The sequence below is a fragment of the Dipodomys merriami genome, unplaced genomic scaffold (assembly GCF_024711535.1).
Source record: "Dipodomys merriami isolate MVZ:Mamm:240054 unplaced genomic scaffold, mDipMer1.0.p SCAF_163, whole genome shotgun sequence".
NCBI lineage: Eukaryota > Metazoa > Chordata > Mammalia > Rodentia > Heteromyidae > Dipodomys > Dipodomys merriami.
Window position 1 is genome coordinate 438,040 of NW_027202971.1, and position 22,579 is coordinate 460,618.

Genomic DNA, 22,579 nt, shown 5'->3' on the forward strand with positions numbered 1-22,579 from the left:
GCTCAGTAGGAGAGGCTAAGAATACAGGATGATCCTGGGTCCCAACCAGCAAGCTGAAGCCAGCAGCCACTGTACCCTTTGGCCACCCTGGGCAAGGTGCGTGGAGAGGCATCCAGTGGCTGGTCTGGGGGAGGCGTGGGGCAGGGAGAACTAGGGGACAGCAAGAAGAGGGGGTGGCCAGGGTGCAGGGAACTGAGTCATCTTCTATCTGGTCTAAGCCCATCACACACAGTCTGGCTCCTCTATCTTTGGCGGGAAGCCGGGGGCTATTCTGGGAAGCTCTGCGCACAGCCTGCCACTTCCCTGCCAGGCTGACTGGGTCAAAAAACAAAAGCAACCCAGCAACAGCCCTGTGTCAACAGGGTGGGAGGTGAGGAGGTGCTGAACAGCCCCAAACAGAACAGCAGGAACGGGGGAAAATCGGGGGAGGTGAGCACAATCGCCCCCACCCTTACAAAAAAAAAAAAAGCGAACAAAACTAAGTTGGAGACAACAAGATAGAGAAGGAAAGACTACGTTCAAAGTCAAGCTTTGCTTTGAACAAGTCACGAACTGCTTGGGCCTCAGTTGACTCATCTGTAGGAATAGCCCCCACTCTGTGAGCTGGGCCAATTGACCCTGCTGGGAGGCTACAGGGGCACTGGGAACGTGACTGTGGGGTAACAAGTACCTGCTGTCCACCCGGGTCAACAAGGATGTCGGAGACTTCCTGTAGTTCCACACAGGAAGGGCTTCACAAAACATCAGGATGTCTGTCCTTAACGGATGGGGACATGAGCTCTTCGAAGGTCTACAGCAGACTCAACAGAGCTGGGTCTGATCCCACCCAGTCCAGCCCAGAATATGGAGCGGAGACTAACCAGACACTCATGCTGAGAAGCATACAGTATGCCTGGTCCCAGACGGCTCTGACACACACAGGTGCAGGCTTCAAGGCTGTTCAATAGCGACTCTCAGGTGACCTGACCAATGAAGCCAGAGCCCAGGAGACAGAGCTGAGGCTGAGGATGTGCCTAGCCAACCCTGGAAGAGGCAGCTCTTGTTCTGAGACAGAGAGGAGGGTCTGATGAGGCACAGAGAAGACACAGCTGTAACCAGAACACTTCAGGACAACGTAGGGAGGGCCCACAAGAAGGACCTGCCTGCCACCGCCCTGGAGACAGGACTATTATGGGCACAAACTAACAAGCAGGCCAGGCCAAAAACTTAGGCCAGGCACGGGGAGGGGCTTGGGGTCTAAGGCTGGCTATGCCACCAATCATCTTGGGGTCTGAGAGGAACAGACACAAATCCCTCCACTGCGCAGTCTGCTGACAGATCCACCCCGCCCCGGACAGGGCTCTCACCACCTACTAGGCACTGTTTAAAGACCTCATGCCCTGCAGTTTGCCCCTGAGACTCAACTCAGGATTTAGCTATCTCTTCAGAGCTACCTTCTGTGCCTTTCTTCCCTAGGACACCTTGTTGCTGGTGGTGAGGGCGCCCTCTTCAGGAAGGCTGCCCACCTAGCCACCTCCCTGGCAATTTGTCCTAGATGGTGATAGGTCTGAGGCAGCAAAAGAGCTCCAGATCTTTTTCCAAGACCACCTGCCAGGCCACTGGTCCCTGTCCAGCACAGCAGGTGCCCTCTGCCCCAAATCATAGCTACCCTCAGAAGGTGAACTTACGTGGAAATGGGGTCTTTGTTAAGGATCTTGAGATGAAATCACAGTGGATTTAGAGGCGGATCAAAACCAATCACTAATGTCCTTTGAAGAGGAGGCGGCAGAAGCAGAGGATGAGGCCCAGTGAGGATGGAGGCAGAGGTGAATGCAGCCTCAGCCAAGGATGTCCTGCTGCCACCAGGAGCTGGAGAGCAGGGAGGATCCTCTCCAAGGCCATCAGAGAGAGAACGGCCCTGCGGATGTCACCCTTCTGGCTCTCAGAACGGTGAGAGAATAGACTTTGGCTGTTTAAGCCACAGGCTTGTGGGACTTTGTCATGACAGCCCCAGGACACAGTTTATACTCCAGGCTGACCACACGCATGTCATCCATGGTCCACCGTCCTGGGCACCCTGTCAGAGATGAGCTGGTGGCCTGGCGGGGAGGGCGACCCCAGCACTCACGCAGGACTGAGCTAGCCTGTTGCTAGGCAGTTACCAGGGCTGCGAGCCCATTAGCTCAGAGCACTTGAGAGCCAGTGTGAGAAGCCTGCCTGCATCTGGCTCTTAAGACACTCAAAGAGAATTGGCCACTCGGCCTGTAGCATACTGACTCCCTGCCACCAGCCTCTCTGAGCTCCTCTCTGCCCCACCTGGACAGCCCTTTTTAAGACCTCCAGGTCAGGTGAGCCCCGCCCTGTCAGAAATCCTAGGGCTCACCAGTCCTATGCAGGAGGCCTTCAGTACTAACCTGGGGAAAACACGTTCAGCAGGCCAGCCCTCGGCTCACGTTCCCTGCCTGCCTCCAATATGGGAGCAGACTCGGAGCTCCACCCACTTCCTCCCCACATGGAGCCCAGGGTGAAAGGTGGTCCTGCCCCAGCACGGCTTCCACCATGGGAATCTCGGAGTAGCCCCTGAATGCCAGCGGGCTTCAGAGAGCTCACATCAAGCAGCGGGCGTGAGGCCCTGGAAGCTAGCATCTCATGGGCTTTCGCTTCCAGCTACAGAGGAGGGGCTAGTGCTAGACCACATCCACGGGACCCAGGTCTGCACCCAGGCCTTGTCATCAGGGCCTCTGGCAGGGCAACAGTGACGGCTGGCTGTCCCCCTGGAGAAATGCCTCTTGGAGCACAAGGCAGGTTAGCTAGAGGACAGTCTGGTGCCAAGGCTGGGAGCAGGCACGTTAGTTCCTGCAGCTGGCTCTTGCAAGGATTCTCAGGACTGCTGAACCTGTAAGAGTTAACTGAACGGCTTCCTCAGGCTGGGCAGGAAGGCTCAGCTCAGGCCTCTGTCAAGGAGGAGCTGGGGGATGGGGATGGGAGTTGTTAAGCCTGAACCTTCAGTGTTAGCTCAGGGGCTGGACCAGTTCTTCAGCCCAGGCTAGCTGGGGAGGACCCCGTGGCAGTGAGTTCCTTAGGGCATCTGCCCAACTACACAGCAAGGATGTTGCCACCTGTACGGCAGCTGGCTTGGGCAAGTCCCCTGGCCGTCTGTCAGTTTTCCCTTGCTATCATGTTTGACCTGAGACCCTACCTGGGTTCAGTTGACCAGAGGGCAGACTATACTGGGATGGGGAGGGGAAGGGCAGAGGACTGTGGTGACAGAGAAGGGACAGCTGTGTCAGCCCCCCTCCCCAAGCTGAGGCTGCTTTCTGGGCCCAAGGCACTGTGGCCATGCAAACACCAGCAGTGGGGCACAGGACTCCCTCCTGGCACCTGCAATGGGGGGCAGCCAGAAAAAGACCTGACCGTTGATGGGCACTTTCTTCCTCTAGCAGCCAAGCCTGGTCTAGAAGGCACTGCAGCCAAGGGGTAATGGGTGCAGACAGTTCAGCGGCCTGGCCTGCCCCAGCCTAGTCCTATGATGGACCTCAGTACCGTGCAGCCATGGGAGGCAAGCCTGTGAGCCACCACCTGTCCTTTGCTCTTTCTCTGAGCACAGTGAGGAGCAAGGGATTGTGGGGACAGACGCCTCTGCACCGTGCAACAGGATCCAGTAGGTTCCAGAGGTCATACAGTCAGACTCAAACCTGGGTCTATGCGGCTGATATATTTTGTAGTTCCTACCATTCAAGATCTCCCTGCCTCCAGCACCCTGTTCCCTATCCACTCCAGCCCAGGAACCCAGTCTTGGAAAGAAGTTCAGCCATGCGATTAGCAGGGACCCAGCAGGCAAATGAAATCAGGTGGCAAGAGTGTGTTAAAATTAACTGCTCCCCACTCCCTGTCTGCACAGCCTTAACAAAGCCGGCTCACAGCCACAGGCTGCGCTCATGCTGTGCCCACGCCTGCAAAGCTGTGAAGTGCTTTACAAGGGCACGGGGTGCCAGGCAGAGTAAGGGCGCCAGCATGGAACAAAGCACGCTGCGTATGTCAACCCTTTTGTCCTTCCCAGGCTCTTGAGGGCGTCCGTCACTAACCCTGTGGTGCGAACAGCTCAGAGAGGCCGCAGGAATCTCCAGGACCTTGCTGCCAACTTTGATGGAAGAGTCGGGATGGAATGAGCTCTTTTTTTTTTTTTTTAAGTGTGAATCCTGAGACTTGAACTCAGGAACTGGGCGCAGGCCTGAGCTTTTTTGCTCAAGGCTAGTACTCTACCAGGTGAGCCACAGCTCCATTTTCAGCTTCTTTTTTTTTTTTTTTTCTTTCTGCTTTATTGGAGATAAAAGTCTCACAAACTTTCCTACCCAGGCTGGCTTTGAACCACGATCCTCAGATCTCAGTCTCCTGAGTAGCTAGGCTTACAGGAATGAGCCACTGGCATTTGGCTGGGACAAGGTCTTTTGACTTGCTTTCTCCCTTCCCTTCAGCTCTGATTTGGGAGAGGTACTGGGGATTTGGTGAAGAAAGTTCCTCTTGCTGTGGCAATGAGGTGGGGAAAGGGAGGCACAAAGCAGGTGGCTGCTATAAAGGCGAAGAGTGAGTCAAGGCCAGGAAGTGTCCCATTCCTTCCCTCTCCCAAGACACCACCCAGCCATTGCTTCCCTCTCCCAAAACACCCCCCAGCCATTGCAGGGAACAGCACGTTCAGCCCCCCGTGGAGCACATTCAGCCCCCCGTGGAGCAATGGAAGGACCCCACATTCTTTTTTTTTTTTTTTGTCGGTCGTGGGGCTTGAACTCTGGGCCTGGGCGCTGTCCCTCAGCTCTTCAGCTCAAGGCCAGCGCTCTACCACTTGAGCTACAGCACCACTTCTGGTTTTCTGGTGGTTTATTGGAGATAGGAGTCTCACGGTCTTTCTTGCCCGGGCTGGCTTTGAACCGCGATCCTCAAATCTCAGCCTCCTGAGTAGCTAGGATTACAAGCGTGAGCCACCAGCGCCCAGCAGGACCCCACATTCTTAGATCGTGGATCTGGAATTCGCTTTCATCAGGTATCAAGGTTCTGAGGTTGGAGTTGACATGAAAGGGGCTCACGAGAACTAAGTGGCCGCCGAGAACTTCTCCCAATAAGGAAGCCTGGACTCCAAAGAAACCAGAGCCCAGTTCTAGGAGCCAGAATAAGACCCAACTTGCTCCTACCCGGCACCCCACCAGGTGGGGACTCCATGGAATACTGCCAACTCTGAATCCCAAGCACAGCCCTTGGAGGTTCCCGTGCTTAGAGAAAGCCCTCCCTTGAGAATCTGGCTAATACAGTGCCCACCCCCACAGAAACAGCCCCACCCCGTCTGCACCTCAAGCTCTATGAGGATGGAGCTTTGGCTTTATTCATTTGGATTCTGGTGGGGTCATTAAATGATGAACCCTCTTTTGTCACATAGTAGTCTGTCTACATTTGAGGAAAAGCTCTTAAATGCCTAAGGCTTTTAAAAAACAATGTTTTATTTTCACATCATCTCTAACTTGCAGAAAACTTGCAAAATTAACATAAGGACTTTCCTATACTCTACTAATTGCTAATTGTTTACCTGTCTCTCTCTCTGTATACGTTTCTGTGGGCATATCATCTATCCTGGAACATTAGAGAGGAAATTACCAGAATGCTCTGTCTACAATAGTTCCACCTCCTCTGTCGACACACTTGGTCCATTTCTAAACGCTTCACACCTGGGGCATAGGTCTCTTGACCTGGAGTGCTCTTCCCACTCTACAAAGCCAATGATGCCCAAGACAACCACACAAAATGAACAGGCCCACAGCCTAGACTGTCTTCCTAATGATGGAACAAGATGCTAGCATTTGAACTTAGAGACTCCTACTTGCTTGATATGCTTGTTTGGCAGAGCTCTATCACTTGAGCCATGTCTCTAGTCCCCCCACCTCTTCTTTTCTTTCTTTCTTTCTTTTCTTTTTTTGGTTGGTCATAGAGCTTGAACTCTGCGCCTGGGTGCTGTCCCTCAGCTCTTCAGCTCAAGGCTAGTATACTCTATCACTTGAGCCACACTTCCAGAAATAAGAGTCTCATGAATTTTCCAGCCCGGGCTGGCTTTGAACCATGATCCTCAGATCTCAGCCTCCTGAGTAGCTAGGATTATAGGAGTGAGCCGCTGGCACCCAGCGGCCCGCGGCCCCCACCCCCCTCTTTCTTGCCCGTTATTTTGAAGATAGAGTCATAGGGACTTTTCTACCCAGGCTGGTTTTGAATTGAGGTCCTCTGGGTCTCCTCCCAAGTAGGTAGAATTACAGGTGTAAGCCACTAGCAATCCAGATCAAAACTACTTTCAAAAGAAAGCAAGTCAGGCTGCATCCACTTCAGGAGCTCACCTCTCACCAATCCTGAGCCTGCTCTACTTTTCTTTTTCTCAGATGAATGGGATGAACGAAGACAAGCACAGCTAGAGTGAGTGCCACCTGCTGGGCCTCCTCCCAGGCTGGCTATCTCCCCAGGCCAAGGCCAGGTCTTCTACTCACCTAGAAGTGTAATGCAGAAAAGCTGCGTGACAGTACAGAATATTGATACTGATCAGAACAGCTGATCAATAAACGAGTAGTCAGAGAGCTGAGTTCTGATTCTACTTTCATAGTGTGGGCTGCTCCAGCCCTGAGACTAGCTTGCTTATATGTGAAATGAGGTCACTGCAAATCAGTGAAACGCAACAGAGAGGGGGCTTGAGTAGTGAGGTCAGCCATGACAAAAGTGTTTGCCGGGCCCTGCTCTGGGACTGAGCCAAAAAACAGGGAAATGGACAGGCAGCCAGGATAGCCAGCTACAAGCGGCATGGAGGAAGTTCACACACATTAGACATACAGACACAGACACACCACATACATCAACACATACAAACCCCACACGCACACATACACAAGCACATGCATGTGCATACTACAAATACCCTCGTACAATTCTACACCACATATGCACATGCCACAAACACCTTGTGCACATGCACCCCCACACCACAACACACACACATACTCCACATGCATGCTTGCAATCCTCTATATGAACACACACGCCACGCATATAACACATCATCCACACATGCACATAGCTCCCAAAGCACACAATGCACCCACATAATGCACTATACACATCTGTACATCTCAAATCACACCCATGGCTCACATGCACACATGAGTTCACACTCATATATATTCACCCCCACCTCACAACATACCGTGTACATATATGCACCTAACCACACACCCCACATTCTCATATACACATGCACACATATCACATGGCACACACTTATACTCCTGGGCACACACACTTTATGTACCATACTTTACATATACGCTTACACATGTACATAGCCCTACATGCACATCTGCCTGGTACACAGCACTTCCTCCCAGGCATCTACGCAGGTTTGCAATTCAGCACATCCTTAGCCATCTCTCTGACAACACCCCTCCCTTGGGGCAGGAGACCCTCAGCAAGGGCTTCCTCTGGAAAACAGGCACATCTTTGTAACATACCAGATAGCACAGCACAGCAAAGCACAGCACAAGAGAAGGAAAGAGGGAGAGTAGAAGAGACAGGTAGCTCTTTTCAGAAGCTGACAGGGCAATCTGCCTCACTCAGGTGAGACACCTGAACTGAAACGAAATGCCTAAAGGGCCACTGTGTGCTGAGAACAATTACCCAAGATTACATTAGTAGTACAAAACAGAATGCCAACTGGTATATAGCAGAAGGAAAAGATGTACCTATGTGTGGTGTGCACATGCATTGTGTCCAGATGACATGGGCTATGTGAGTGTACACGTGTGTACACGTACATGTGCATTTGCACATGGGGTACATGCACATGTATGTATGATGAGGGAAATCACAGAGCCATTCATGACCTTATTCTTTGTGTACAACTGAAGTCATGTGTAACACTACCAAGTCACTTTTTCTTTTTTTTTGATGTGCCAGTCCTGGAGCTTGAACTCAGGGCCTGGGCATTGTCCCTGAGCTTCCCTGCTCAATGCTAGCATTCTATCACTTGAGCCAGAGCTCTACTTCTGGATTTTTTGATGGTTAATTGAAGATAAGGAGTATGGGCTGGCTCTGAATCATGATCCTCAGATCTCAGCCTCCTAAGTAGCTAGGATTACAGGCATGAGCTACCAGTGCCCCGCTACCAAGGTACTTTGAAAAAGCTGGATACAAGGTGTGCTGCATGGAGAGTGACTCCTCTTCCCAGGCAGAGGCTGTCCCGAGCCCCAGAACCGGGGCTGGTCAGAGCCCCACGCCCTGCCCTGGGTAGTAGTAGACTGGAGGACACCAAAAGCCTTGCCCTTAGAGCTCCTCAGCTCCAAGGTCTATCTGAACGACAGGCTCCTGCCTGGCCTTTCCCTGAATCCCAGCGCTCCTGTCAAATTAAAGAAGACAGACCCACTCACCGCCTGAAAGTCAGCGAGCACGGCGATCATTCCACTTTTCCTGGAATGAGCTTTTCACGTTTTCACCGGCAGCAGGCCTCACCAGCCAGGGCTCCCACCTCTCCAAGCTGCTCTCACACCTCTGCAGCCCTGCCTGGTGCTTTCAAGTAAGTCGCTGCTACACACTCACAATTGTACTTAGAGGCATCTACTAAGAAAGACTGGGAGGGCAGGGACAGGTCCCTCTGGGCTAAATGCAGCCAGGGTGAGGGAAACTGCATCGTTCCTCATGAGCCTGGTTTTGACTGCCCCTTCCAGGTTTGCAGAGTGAACTTGCCCATGGATGGCCTTGTGCATGAATGAAAGACGCCAGGCAGAGGACTTCCTGCTGCATGGTTGACAGCAGCAGTGGAGCAGGACTGGCCTCCCACAGAGGCTGAGAGCAGAGATGAGAAAAGGGCGCTGCACTTCAAGGCTGGCCTGTATCATGTCACATCACATTTTCCATCGAAGGCAAACAAAACCAGTCTCTCCACCCATCACACGACTCGTAAACCCGTCATAATTCACCGCCAGCCAACCAAAACCCAGACGTGGGCAATGCCATTAAGAAGCCTGCACACACCACCAGATGCCAGGAGGGGCTTGGTAAGTCTCCAGCCTCAAGCAGAGGAAAAGCGAGGCACAGCTCCGACTGTCTCAGACACAGAATCCCTCTCTTCCCTATCTCCTGCCTAGAGAGAAGCACCAGGAATATAGGGCTGTGGGGGGATGAGCACTTGACCACAGAACCACAAGGGCAGCCGCGTCGTGGCCACCTCTGATTCCGTTATTAAAGCAATCTGTCAGAGAAGGCTGAAGCAAGCAAACAAACAAAAAAAACCAGAACCTACTCAGGCAGTCACGAGCCTGACTTTCTCAACACAGAAACTAAGTCCTGTGTTTACTACCCCACCCTCAAGCCCCTGGCTCCTGGGGACACAGGTAACATACCCAGATGCCGAGATCGCTCTGCAGGCAGCACTCCGAGCTGTGTATCTCTTTCAGAGTTGAATACGGATTCCCTGATACCCACACCAAACTTTGAAGCGCCCCTGTGAGTCAGACAGGGCACCTTGGTGTGCGCTTTCTATTTAAAGATCAGACAGGGCTTACGCTCCAAAATCATTCAAACCCAGAGCTTCTAAGAACTGAGTGCTAAATCCGGTCTCTTTGGCCCTCACTTTCCATCAACACAGAAGATGCTCTTGTTGACAGCCACAGCTTCATTTTTCCACCACCATCTGCAGGGGAAGCAGGGGTGAGGGGGCCACCAACTCCTCAGGGAGCCACTCTGAATGCCACAGTCAGGTGGGAAGCCGTGGACAATGCTTGCCACTCAGCAGCAGTCTTAGAATCTTCCGTCCAAATCAGAGTGTGCTGAGGGCTGTCCCAAACACACGGGACTGCTAGAAACTGACGCGGGACATGCTGGCGGGATCATTCTCCCTGAGGGAGGCGCCAGTAGTGCAGGGCTGTGGCAGCTCTCCGGCACGCAAGCCTCCCGCCCTACAGCTTCTAGATCTTCCTGGAGGGACATAACATTGTGTACCGAACGCCCATTTTCAGAGGAGAAAGGATTAGTCAGAGCCAGCAGCCTGTAGCCAGAGCCCTGCCTGCTCTGGGGCACACGCATGCCTCTAAACTGCCTCCTCTCCTTAGTCCGACCACGCTCCGGGGAGGAAGACCGCGCTCTAGAGCAATCACAGTGGAGGTGGAAATGGAAATGCGACTCAGCCGAGGTCCCCAGCCACGGGAGGCAGGAGCCAAGCTACTCACGGACTTTCAAGAAGCCCCGGCACCCAGACTCTGCCCTGCCCACTAAACCCAGGCAGGCCAGGCCGGGCCAGGCCTGGCCTTTCCCTCTTCCTTCCCTCCCTCCCTCCCTCTCCCCAGCTCTGCTACTCGGACAGAAATACAAGCAGCCTGCGTGACCAGACGGAGCCTTTCACAAATAAACCCATCCTAAGGTGGAGCCATGGTTCAGAAGGAGCCGAAAATTACCTTTCAGGAAGCCAGTGTGAGGTAAGGGGGGAGGGGGACAGTGTCAGAGCCTGGAGCCACTGGCCGCGGGAGCCGGGCTGGGACTCCTCCAGCCGCCCCATCCCTGCGGACGTCTGTCAAGCTCCCCACGTGCCAGCCTCAGGGAGCCCCCCAGCGGCCCGCAGTGTGGGGCCAGCCCATGCCTGCAGCCAGGAGGGCGGCAGCCCGTGGCCCTGGGCTAGATGGACAGAGGAGCCACAGCGGGCAAGGACAGCAGAGGCAGGGAGGAAGGCAGGCCAGAGAGGAAGGGGTGGGGAGAGAAGCGGGAGGGCGGGAAGGAGGGAGAATTGATTCTTTCTCCTCCACTGGGACCACTGAGCTAAGTTGCCATGGAGAAAAAGGGGAGCCGCTGGCAGAGCTTGAGGCGGGTGGAGGAGCCATATGCCAGAGGGAAGGCGTCAGCACAGAGCCAATCCCACAGTTCTGCTGCTGCAGCCTCCCCCGAGCAGGCCTCTGGGCCTCGGGCATCAAGGTTGGAAGGGCCTGGGCCAGATGGTGGGCAACAACAGTGGCTTTTGTCCACTGCCACTGAAGGAAAGGAAGAACCAAGGGGCTTCCTCCCTGCTTGGGGAGCTGCGCTGCCCCTCGGCTGGGAGACAACTCCATCTCATACCTCCTTCCCCACGTGGCCGGGCAAGAACCCAAGGTCAAGTCCCGGTGTCTAAGAAGACCACAGGCCCCTTCCCTGGCCTGGAGAACACCCAGATCCTGGTGTCTGGGGAGGCTGCTAGTCTATACCTGCCTCCCCGTTTCTAAAATCCTGAGTCACACTTCCCACCTACAGGAGGGCTTCCATGGCCCAGAGCCCAGGCAGGAGAAGAATGGCTGCTGGGCAGCAGCTGGCAGAGGAGCAAGCTTGTCCTGGACACCCGGGGCCAGGCCAGCGATATCTCCCACCCACTGTGCACAAGCCATAGCTGAGGGACTGGCCTGGGCCCCTGGCCTCATGCACCGAGCTACAGCATGGGGCTGGAGACAGCACTGCTCCTCTTGGAGATGACAGGTAGGGCAAGTCTCTCACTTCCTTATTCCTATGCCAGACTGCCTGCCCTATGCCCTAGGGCACTGTCATGCTGGGAGCGGGGACTCAGGACGTGGACACTCAACTTCGGGGTAGAAGTACCTGGACAGCAACCTACACCCTTGGGAAAAAACCTGACATGAGCCTCAGGATCGCGAGCAAAAGGCCTTGTTGCTCTGATACCAGATCATCTCAGGGCACATGCTCGACCCTCTCTTTGAAGGTCGCAGGCAAGGAAACACTTTTTTTTTCTTCCCTAGATGTTTTACTGTAGAGATGTCAAGCATATGGCAAAGTCGGGAAAATGTTATAAGGAACATCCCTATATTCACCATCTCCATTCTACTGTTTCCTCTCACTTTTTTACTGTGGTAAAATACATATAACATAGAATTCATGATTTTAACCATTTTGAAGTGTACGTTTAATATTTTTATCACCTCAAAGGGCAGCCCTCTTCTGTTCCCTCTACCCCCGACAACCACTAACCCACTCTGTCCACAGAGCAGACGCTCCATTCGACCGTTCAAGTGGAATCAAGCAGCACAAGGAGCCTCGGACCTGGCTTCTTTCATGTCACGTCACATCACATCATGTCACCTGTTCAGGCACACATTCCACAGCCCGTGTCGGCGCTTCATTCCTTTATGGCTGAGTAAATTCCACTGAATGGACCAACCACATTCATGCATTCCTCAGTGTGCTGTTTCCTCCTTTTGGCTAGTAAGTCTTCTCACTTTTAAAGTGAGTTTTTCAGATACCAGGAAGTATCCTGGCATGACCCCTCCCTCCCCCGACTGAAACCCGCTCAGGACATTGGGTCTCCAAACCATAGGCCCTAAATTGAGTGTTAATCCATATTGTCTTGCAGTTAAGCAAAGTTATCCACTGGATGGCCAACAAGTAAGACTCATTCTGGCCTGGAGGTCCAAGGCAGAGTGATCATGTGGCCTCAGCCTCTTCTGACCCAAGAAGGCTATGGGGGGAGGGGGCGGCGGAGGTGTTGATGGTGTCAGACACATGTATACCAACCACACACCCTCATGACAGCAGACAAACCCAGGTCCCAGTGCTGTCTGGCACCCTGGCTGCATGACTAGTGAGTCACTTTCCTGTCTAGCTTTGGCTTCTCTATCTGCTGGTGCAGGCAACGGTCTCTGCTTTGTGGGACAGCTGGACAGAGACCAGTGCTGACCACACGCGCACGGGCACCATCCTCCTGGCTGCTGCTACCATCACTGCCCCAGGTGCCTCCTGAGTGCTCAAAACATGACTAATGTGAGGGGAAAGTGGAGACTTTCACTTTATTTCACTTTAATTTACAATGAAAAGTAGAGTCACATGGGGCCAGCGGTGACTGTCCTGGACAGAGCAGCTCTACAGGCTGAGGAGATAGCAAACGTGGAAGGAGGCATGGCTCAGGCCACGGCCCAGCTTCCAGGTCTTTTTCCCTCCCCTTCCTCTCCCCACTTACCCCAGGTGTCTGGGTGGCAGGGCAGGCTTCCCTCTGCAGCCTGGCCCCCGGACCTCTAACAGGCCAGAGGAGGGGTGGTTGGGCTCCCAGGGAACCAAACAGATGTCAGCTGGGGAGTGGGTTCCTCAGACTCCATAATAACAAGGGTTTCTGAGCCACAGTCCTTCCTCTCTGCCCTGTTCTAGAACTCTCCTGCTCTGGTCTCCCCCAGCAACTCCTGAGGTCACCCTGGAATGTCTGGGCAGGGGCTGCAGGACTGGACCTCCCCACCGCCCCTGGGGTGGCAGAAAGGCCTGTGGGGATGAACAAGGGTCTTTGGCTCTAGGCTGGGAGTATTCCTTCGCTGGTTCAGAGCACGAATCCCTACTATGTACTTTGCTGCCTTCTTTTGTTTGTTTGTTAGTCATGGGGCTTGAACTCTGGGCCTGGGCGCTGACCCTCAGCTCTTCAGCCCAAAGCTAGCACTTTATCACTTGAGCCACAGCGCCACTTCTGGTTTTCTGGTGGTTTATTAGAGATAAGTCTCATGGACTTTGCTGCCCAGGCTGGCTCTGAACTGTTATCTTCAGATCTCAGCCTCCTGAGTAGCTAGGATTACAGGAGTGAGTCACCAGTGCTCGTCTCTTGTTTTTTAGGTGATAGTAAAGCACACACAACATTGGCCATCCTAGCCATTGTGTATTAAGTGTGTATTAAGTACATTCACACAGTTGTGCAGCCCTCAGCACCATCTCTATAAAGCAAACCAAAATAGCACCCATTAAAAGTTGGCTCCTGGGGCTGGGAATGTGGCTCCGTGAGTGGTAAAGTGTTGCCTAGCATCATGCATAAAGCCCTGGGTTCAATTCCTCAGGACCACATACACAGAAAAAGACGGAAGTAGCACTATGGCTCAAGTAGTAGAGTGCAAGCCTTGAGCAAAAGAAGTTAAAGGACAGTGTCCAGGTCCTGAGTTCAAGCCCCAGGGCTGGAAAAAAAAAAAAAAAAAGTTGACTCTCAAGAATTAAAATAACGCCGGGTGCCGGTGGCTCATGCCTGTAATCCTAGCTACTCAGGAGGCTGAGATCTGAGAATCGCAGTTCAAAGCCAGCACGGGCAGGAAAGACCGTGAGACTCCTATCTCCAATAAACCACTAGAAAACCGGAAGTGGCACTGTAGCTCAAGTGGTAGAGTGTTCGCCTTGAGCTGAAGAGCTGAGGGACAGCGCCCAGGCCCAGAGTTCAAGCCCCATGACCAACAAAAAAAAAAAAAGAAATTAAAAATAGAGCTATCACATGATCCTGCTCTATCACTCTTGGGCATCTATCCAAAAGAATGTAAGTCAGGGGGCTGGGAAGTGGCTCAGTGGTAGAGCGCTTGCCTTGCATGCATGAGGCCCTGGGTTCGATTCCTCAGCACCACATAAGCAGAAAAAAAGCCAGAAGTGGTGCTGTGGCTCAAGTGGTAGAGTGCTAGCTGTGAGCAAAAGAAACTCAGGGACAGTGCCCAACCCTGAGTTCAAGACCCAGGACTGGGAAGAAAAAAAAAAAAAAAGAATGAAATAAGGAAAGTGGATGGAACTGGAGATCAGTATGTTAAGTAAGATAAGCCAAGCTCAGAAAGACAAATATCACATCTTTTTACCAATTTGTACAATCTAGACCTTAAAAAAATAGTAATATGACATGATTATATAAAGGGTGCTATTTGCAGGGGGTGGAAACCAGCAATTAGGGGGAAGGAAGAAAAAAGATGACAGGTTTGAATATTACAGAACAGCAAAAATAATAAATACATAATAAATAGTAAATATAATAATGATGAAGATTATAGAAGGAAATTACCTAGATACATGAAAATAGCATAGTAAAACACACTAAAAACTCTTAAAGAAGGGAGAAGGTGGAGAGTTAAGAAAAAGTAGAGTAGGTTAATTTGATCAAACTAATTATACATGTATATGTAAATATCACAATGAAACTCCTTTGTACAATTTATGCTAATAAGAAAAATAATAATAAAAATTCACTTCTGCTCTAGCCTCAGCCCTTGGCATCCATTGCCATTTTCTTTTTTTTGTTGGTTCTGAGGCTTGAACTCTGGGCCTGGGCACTGTCTCCAGCTCTTCAGCTCAAGGCTAGCTAGCACTCTACCACTTGAGCCACAGCGCCACTTCTGGTTTTCTGGTGGGTTTTTTTTGTTTGTTTGTTTTTAATTGGAGATCAGAGTTTCACAGACTTTCCTGCCCAGGCTGGCTTTGAACCATGATCCTCAGATCTCAGCCTCCTGAGTAGCTAGGATTACAGGCGTGGAGCCAATTCTCTATCTCTACAGATTTGATTCCAGTGGGCTCTTCATAGTATAACTGTGGCATGCAGAATCCTACAGTACCTGTCCTTCTTACAGGCTCATCTATGTTGTAGCATCCTCTTAGTACAAAGAACTAGAAGCTCTGTATAGGGCAGGATTTGGAGTGGTATATTCACTGTGTAGCTCCAGAGCCTGAAGGAGTACCTGGCATCCAGCTGACATAGAACTCCTCTTCTGAATGTAGACTGGATGAATGAATAGGTAGATGAATGCATAGGGAGATGGATGAATGGACATATAGATGAATGAATGGGTGGATGGATGAATGAAGAATGAATGAATGAATGGGCAGATGGAGGGATGGATGAGTAAACTGCAGAGGTTAGTATCTCATAGGTCTGCACCTTGCCCAGAATTGTGTCCACTTCCCACGACCCTCTTTATAGACTAACTACTGACCCCACCTCTGCTCAACCCCTTGCCCTGAAGCCCAGACCCATCACCCCTCACAGGAGACCAGAGTCAGCACAGCAGACCCCTGGCTCAATGGAGGCTGCTTAGCTGCTCTGGGGTGTTCCTATCAGATGTGATAGATCTTGGGATACGTTTTCTAGGCAGATCAGAGTTCCCAGCAATAATATTACACGGTGTCTGGGAGTCTGGCAGAGTAGCAAACACCACTGTCGTGTGTAGTAGTGAGGAGATAGCCAGAGCACACGGATCCCTCCGTGAAGCCAAAGGCCAGCCCCAGTCAGGCAGCCATCCGCGGGGCAGTCAGAAACCTGGGGCTGCCCCACAGCCATGCTCAGGAACTAGGCTCACAACCAGGGCAGCTCTTGGCCTTTCACCTTCTCCACATCCTGTCTGGCTAGTTATAGCTAGCCCCTCTCTCCTAGATGTCTGAGCTGGACCAACTTGGTAAATGGAAGCCAGGTGGATCCCACCTTAGCATGCAGCAAACTGAAGGGTTAGCCGCCCTAGGCCAGCCCATGCCTTCCGCAGGGCCTGCTGAGAGTCACAGGTGATCAGTGCCAGGCTTGGGGTGCCTCTGGGGAGCTGGCATCTGAGTGCTTGGGTGCTGGAAGATGGTGAGCTCACAAGGGCCCAGGCTGCCCCAGAGCCCCTCTGTCCCAGGAAGAACAAACAAATTGGGACAGTGGGAAATCAGCTGTACCTTTAAATTGTCTGCACGCTGAAGCTGTTTGCATCTCTAGTTATTTTTAGGGTGAACCCAATTGCCTCTCCCAGGAACCGGATGAAGCCCCAGAGGCACGTAGTCTCTTTTCCCAGATGGGGGTCCTGCTGCTGTTTCCCTGGGAATGAGGGTTTGAGTGTGGCTCTCCGCACCCAGGCTCACGGTAAGGCCGGGCAGTCGCAGGCAGCTTGGCTGGGACTGAGGGAAGAGACGCCACCTGCCACCCCCATAGTGCCCACACCCTGGGCCCCACCCCAGGAGAATGTCTGGCTGACTTACTTCCAGAACAAGCAGCAATTAGAGTAGCTTTTCTCTTCCACTCTCTCTCCAAAACAGGAATAAATCAGTGCTACCAATTTCCCAGCTAATGATTTCCTCCATTAAATTAAAAAGAAGAAGAAAATGTTTTTTAAATGGATTACCAGCATGTGCTTCCAGAGACCACATGACCTGTCAACTCCTCTCAAGTCCGGATACATGAAAACCCCTCAATTAATCTTTAATAAATAAAACAATCAGCCCAGGGAGCGCAGCCCCGCCCCTCCCACCGCTAGGCTGGCTTCGGGAAGGCAGCTCACCGGGCCAGCAATAACTCCAGCAGTCAGAGCCCAAGATCCACTTCACAAATGGGAAAAGTACAACCAAGAGATGTGACGGCGCTAAGCAGCAGGAGTGTGACCCGTGGGTGGGAGGGAGGTGAACGCGAGGTGCACCTGTCTGGGAGGACGCCAGCAGCCCGGCTCAGGAGCCCGCAGTGTGCGTTACTGCCACCTGCCAGGGCGCAGACGGCAGGCCTTGGGCTCCTCCTCTCCTGTGTCTTGCGGCTCCCGGTGACACAGCACTGACACCTCATTTGCTTAAAAATGTCCACCTCCAACCACACAGACAAACCCCCAAAGCGTGGAGCTCAGGGAAGAAGACACAAAAAGCTACGCCTCCCACGAATTAAATCCTGTGAAATGACCAGCACAGGCAGGCCCACAGAGGTCCACCGAGCACAGAAGAGAGGACGGGGAAGGGAGGGAGCAGTCTCTGTTCTGGGACTGGATGGTACCGTGGATGGACTGAATGCCACTGACGTGGACACTTACAAATGGCCAGCATGGTAAGCTCCTGTTACATACGCTTTCCCATGATTTAAAAATACAAAAACAAAGCAACACGAAAACAGAGTTCTGCTTTCCAAATGCTACCGAAGATAGTCATGGCCGGTCACTGCACGGCCACTGTGGCAAGACCTACAGCCTGCCCCAGTTCTAGGCGGGTCTCCCGCTACAGTACAGTCCACCAGCAAGACTCCTCATGTTAGCTAGCATCACTGAGCCAGAGTTCCCTGGCCTCTGATGAGCTGAGGCCTGTCAGATGCCAAAGGGCAGACAGGGCTTTGAAGACATAGGGGGCACCTTCTCCAGCAGGTACCTCAGGACCTTTGCACTTGCTATGCCCTTTCCTTGGAATGTACTGCCCCAGTTACACAACCTGCTTCTCTTATTTACTTAAGTTTTTACTTTGAGTTCCTCTCTGACCATTTACAGTCAGAAAAATTCAAGGAAGGTCACTGAGGCCAGGAGCAAGAACAGGAGCCATGAGCAAGAACAGGAAGCCAAGAGCCCTGCATGGGTGTGAGGAACCAGCCCTGGTGTGCTCTTCCTGCCTGGAGGTCTCATGGGAGGCCAGCAGGTCCAGGCTCTATCTTTTTCCACCTAGAGTTCTTTTCATCTCTCAGAATCTGTTCTTTCTTCTACAAAATGGGAAGGTGGCTCAGTGGTAGAGCGCTTGCCTTGCATGCCTGAGGCCCTGGGTTCGATTCCTCAGCACCACATAAGCAGAAAAAGCCGGAAGTGGTGCTGTGGCTCAAGTGGTAGAGCACTAGACTTGAGCTGAAGAGCTGAGGGACAGCGCCCAGGCCCAGAGTTTAGGCACCATGACTGGCAAAAAAAAAATGGAGATGGAAATAATGTGTGTCTCTAGGGCTGCTTTCAAGGACGCGGTGAGATGACATACATGCAGCGTTTAGCATATGGCCACAACATGGTCAAATCCATAAATGGTAACAACAAACGGATTACGATTATAATCTCCAAAACATGAGGAATGTTCTTCCTAAGAGGATCAGGGCAGCTATCCCAGAGAGCTCAAAGGCGGCTAGCCTACAACACTAATCACTCGAGGCTGGCCCAGACGCCCGTGGCTCACGCTTGCAATCCTAGCTACTCAGGAGGCTGAGATCTGAGGATCACAGTTCAAAACCAGCTGGGGCAGGAAAGTCCATGAGATTCCTATCTCCAACGAACCACCAGAAAACAGGAAGTGGCGCTGTGGCTCAAGTGATAGAGTGATAGAGTTCAGCCTTGAGCTGAAGAGCTGAGGGTCAGCGCCCAGGCCCAGAGTTCAAGCCCCATGACCGACCAACAAACAAACAAGGCTGGTCCAAGGCAGGGGAAGATCGGGCCATAACAAGCAAAGCTCACAGCACCTGCATCATTTCATCCCTTTGTCCCCCGTGCTTATGAGCAAACCACAGACAGAGAGGATAGCTGACTTGCCCGCAGATCACACAGCTAAGGGGCTGGGAAGGTAGCTCAGTGGTAGAGCGCTTGCCTTGCATGCATGAGGCCCTGAGTTCGATTCCTCAGCACCACATAACCAGAAAAAAAAAGCCAGAAGTGGCGCTATGGCTCAAGTGGTAGAGCGCTAGCTTTGAGCTGAAGAGCTGAGGGACAGCGCCCAGGCCCAGAGTTCAGGCCCCACGTCCGGACCCCCCCCAAAAAAAAATCACACACAGCTAAGAGGTAATGAAGCCCACATTCACCGGTGAAACTTCCATAGGACGTTTTAGGGAAAATGAGGAAGAAGGAAGCAAAGAGAAAGGCAGCGGCAGATAGCAGGTCCCGCTGCGGCTCTGACACGAGGGCTGGAGACCCCGGGGAAAGTGCTTGGGTCAGGATGCTGAGCCCCGGAGTCAGGCCAACAGCTTCTTCCTGCCTTCCACTAGGCTGGCCGCTCTGGTCAGCACCCAAGTGTGCGATGAACTCCAGAGCCGAGCTTGGCGAGAGAGGGGCTAGACACCTCGCTCCCCGGACTTCCCCTGCTCCTCAGAGACCTGGAGACCCAACTCTTTTAAGGGCTGGACATCAGAGTCCCCCGTTGAGGTAAGGGATTTCAGCTGTCTTCAACTCGATCTGAAGATGCTACACCACCTTCCCAGCAAGTTCTAGAAATACCTGCAAAACCCCTAGCTGGTGACTGGCTGAAGGGAGGCCGGTGAGGGCGGGTGCGGCGGGGGGGAAATGCCCCCGACACCCCCACACTGAGGCCAAGTCTAGAGTCTTCACCATGACCACCAGTGCCCTAAGACTGGGCCATGGCTTCTCCCCCGTTGCCTCCGGTGAGTGGCTCTCCCAAGACTCTCCCTGCCTCACCGCCCCCCAGCCTCCACCTTGGGCCTTGGCCCTACTGTTCGCTTCCCCTGTTCCCAGGTACGTCTCTGACTGAACAGAGGTCCCTTTCTGATCATCCTTAGCTGAGTCCACCACCCCCTCCCACGCCCCTTGCTTGTTGTTCTTCTGGGCATTGACACCACCGGAGAGGGAGCACAAACCCACACACAGCGGCAGGCAGGCAGGCGGGCAGGCGGGCAGGCGGGCAGGCGGGCAGGCGGGCAGGCAGGCAGGCAGGCAGGCGGGCAGGCGGGCAGGCAGGCAGGCAGGCAGGCAGGCAGGCAGGCAGGCAGGCAGGCAGGCAGGCAGGCGGGCAGGCAGGCAGGCAGGCAGGCAGGCGGGCAGGCGGGCAGGCGGGCAGGCGGGCAGGCGGGCAGGCAGGCAGGCAGGCAGGCAGGCAGGCAGGCGGGCAGGCAGGCAGGCAGGCAGGCAGGCGGGCAGGCAGGCAGGCAGGCAGGCAGGCAGGCAGGCAGGCAGGCGGGCAGGCAGGCAGGCAGGCAGGCAGGCGGGCAGGCACCTATGTTTAGGAGTACTGGGATTAAACTTAGCCTCATACTTCCTAGGTAGGCACTCCACCACTCTGCCACATCTCCAGCTGCTTCTGCGCAGTGAAGGAGGGCCTCCCTCCCTGCTGGGCTGGCTTAGGCTGAGATACTTCTCCGAGTGCTGCCCTGTGTCATGGGGATGACAGGCACGCACCACTTTACCCAGCCATGTGCCTCCCCTCCTCCCTCTCCCCCGCTGGGATGACAGGTGCTTGCTACCATACCCAGCCACTGAGTGAGCTGGAGTCTCACAAACTTCTATGCCTAGTCTGGCCTCAAACCTCGATCCCCTAATCTCCATCTTCCAAGTAGCTAGAATTATAGGCTGGAGCCACTGGGCCTGGCTCTGAGGGATATATTTTAGGAAGGAATTTCACATGGTTTTCTTCTGAACACCCAGCCTTTAAGACAAAGCCTGGCACATGAGTGGCATCTAAAACCTCTGTGGATGGCTTTGGAAGGTGGTGAGAAGTAAGATGGAGATGGAGGCAAGAGGGGCTGCTGGGGATAGTGAGGTCGCAGCGCCGGGCTAAACGGCAGGAGCAAATTCCATGGCCATCAAACAGTTTCACTGTGTCCCCTCCTGGAAAGCACCAGGCCCAGAAAGCAGGATAGTGATTCTAGTACGGGAAATTCGGGGGTGGGGAGATCTTCATGAACAGGCCCTAGAGTAGGATCTGGGCCTGAGAACTTGGGATCTCCCAGGGAACCACCTGCTGAGCCTCCTTTGTGCTAATGTCGCCTCCTCCAGATATGCCCTTCTCTGCCTGACAGACCTCTGTGGTCTGAACCCTCTGACCTGCCCATCACTCTGGTCCTAAAGCATACAGGGAGCACCCCATGTATGTTGGCTGCTATTGGACTCACTTGCTCAATAATAACCAAGGTGGGAACTCCTAAGTCATGCTCTTATCCCTGCTGCCTAAAAGCACAGCAGATATGCTAAAAGTGGCTCGGGAAAGGCCTAGGGGCAGCCACTCATTGTTTCCTTAAGAGCTTCCGGGTGCCACTTCTGTGGGTATGCGCCAAGGCAGGCAGGCTGCATGGGCCGGGCCTCCCTAGGACAGCAGAGGACAATGGAGTTAATCTCTGGGTTCTACAATGAGCCAGAAGATGGTGACCCAGAGAAATCATGCCTCCCGGGGCTGGGAATGTGGCTCAGTAGTAGCGTGCTTGCCTAGCATGCATGAGGCCCTGGGTTCAAGTCTTTGGTATCAAAAACAATAAATAAAATTAAATAAAAAATCATGCCTCCTCTCAAATGAAGCTGAGAGGAAGTCTTGACCAGTCTCAGGTCTCACATTTCCAGACGCTTACTTTCCCCTTAATGCAGCTCAACATCAAAGCCCTTCTTTTAGTGACGGGGTTGGAACCTGCAGTGAGGACGAAGGGATCAAGGCCTGGTGCCTTGGGAAGACAAGAAGAAAGTAGAAGAGGAAGGGAACAGATTCCCCCACATACACACACCACAAAAGGTCCCAAGACACCCCTGCATCTCGCCCAGCTATGCCCCTCATGCCAGAAGAAGCCCCGCCCGATGGGTCCTTGGCACACTCACCACCCCAAGCAGTCCCAAGCCCAGGCCCTGGCTCGGCAGCCAGGCAGCAGAGCAGATGGGGCCACCGGAGCTACGAATGTGGCAGACCGCGGTCCTTGAGGGAAAGCTCACTGCAAGCCATCGGGAGCAACACACTCAAGCCAGAGCCAAAAGTGGGCACCCTGGCATGGTGAGAAAGCGAGCTCTGCTCCCAAAACAGATGTGCCTGGTGGCTGATGTTTAGGGAGACCTGCACGAGTTATCCACAGCTGCGCAAAACCCACCCCAAACAGCGGTTAAACAAGAAACCCTTGTTAGGTCACGGTTTCTGTGTCGGGAAGCTGCAAGCGGGGGGAGGGGGGCTGGTGTTTCGGCTCCGGCTTCCTGGTGGGTCCTTCTGTGGAGATTTGCCCACCTGCAGGCGTGGCAGGGACTAGAGCTCATTCCTCTGATTCTCATCACCTTTCCAGATCTTTCCTGGGAGCTGCCCGAGTGTCCTCACAAGGCGGCAGCTGGCCCCTCAGAGCGAATGAGCCAAGAGAAATGACAGCAAAAGCCACCGTCTTTAGACTGGGCCTTGGAAGTGACAACTC

General features: G+C 53.2%; 1 protein-coding gene and 1 long non-coding RNA gene across 11 annotated transcripts in view; one reads left to right on the forward strand and one right to left on the reverse strand.

Annotated features, from left to right (window-relative positions):
- Pitpnm2 (phosphatidylinositol transfer protein membrane associated 2) overlaps positions 1 to 22,579 on the reverse strand; it is a 115,946-nt gene that overhangs the window by 46,135 nt on the left and 47,232 nt on the right. Inside the window, exon 1 of one of the 10 annotated variants that reach the window (XM_070024818.1) lies at positions 1,668 to 2,028. The exons of 8 other annotated variants lie outside the window; for them this stretch is intronic. The gene's annotated coding sequence lies outside the window, so the exon portion shown is untranslated. Of the gene's footprint in view, positions 1 to 670; positions 748 to 1,667; positions 2,029 to 22,579 lie in introns of those variants that run through there. One more of the 10 variants, XM_070024819.1, reaches the window with a different exon arrangement.
- LOC138828733 (uncharacterized) lies at positions 9,965 to 12,952 on the forward strand. Its single transcript, XR_011372338.1, has 3 exons — positions 9,965 to 10,466; positions 11,269 to 11,487; positions 12,010 to 12,952. It is a non-coding gene; the product is annotated as an uncharacterized lncRNA (long non-coding RNA).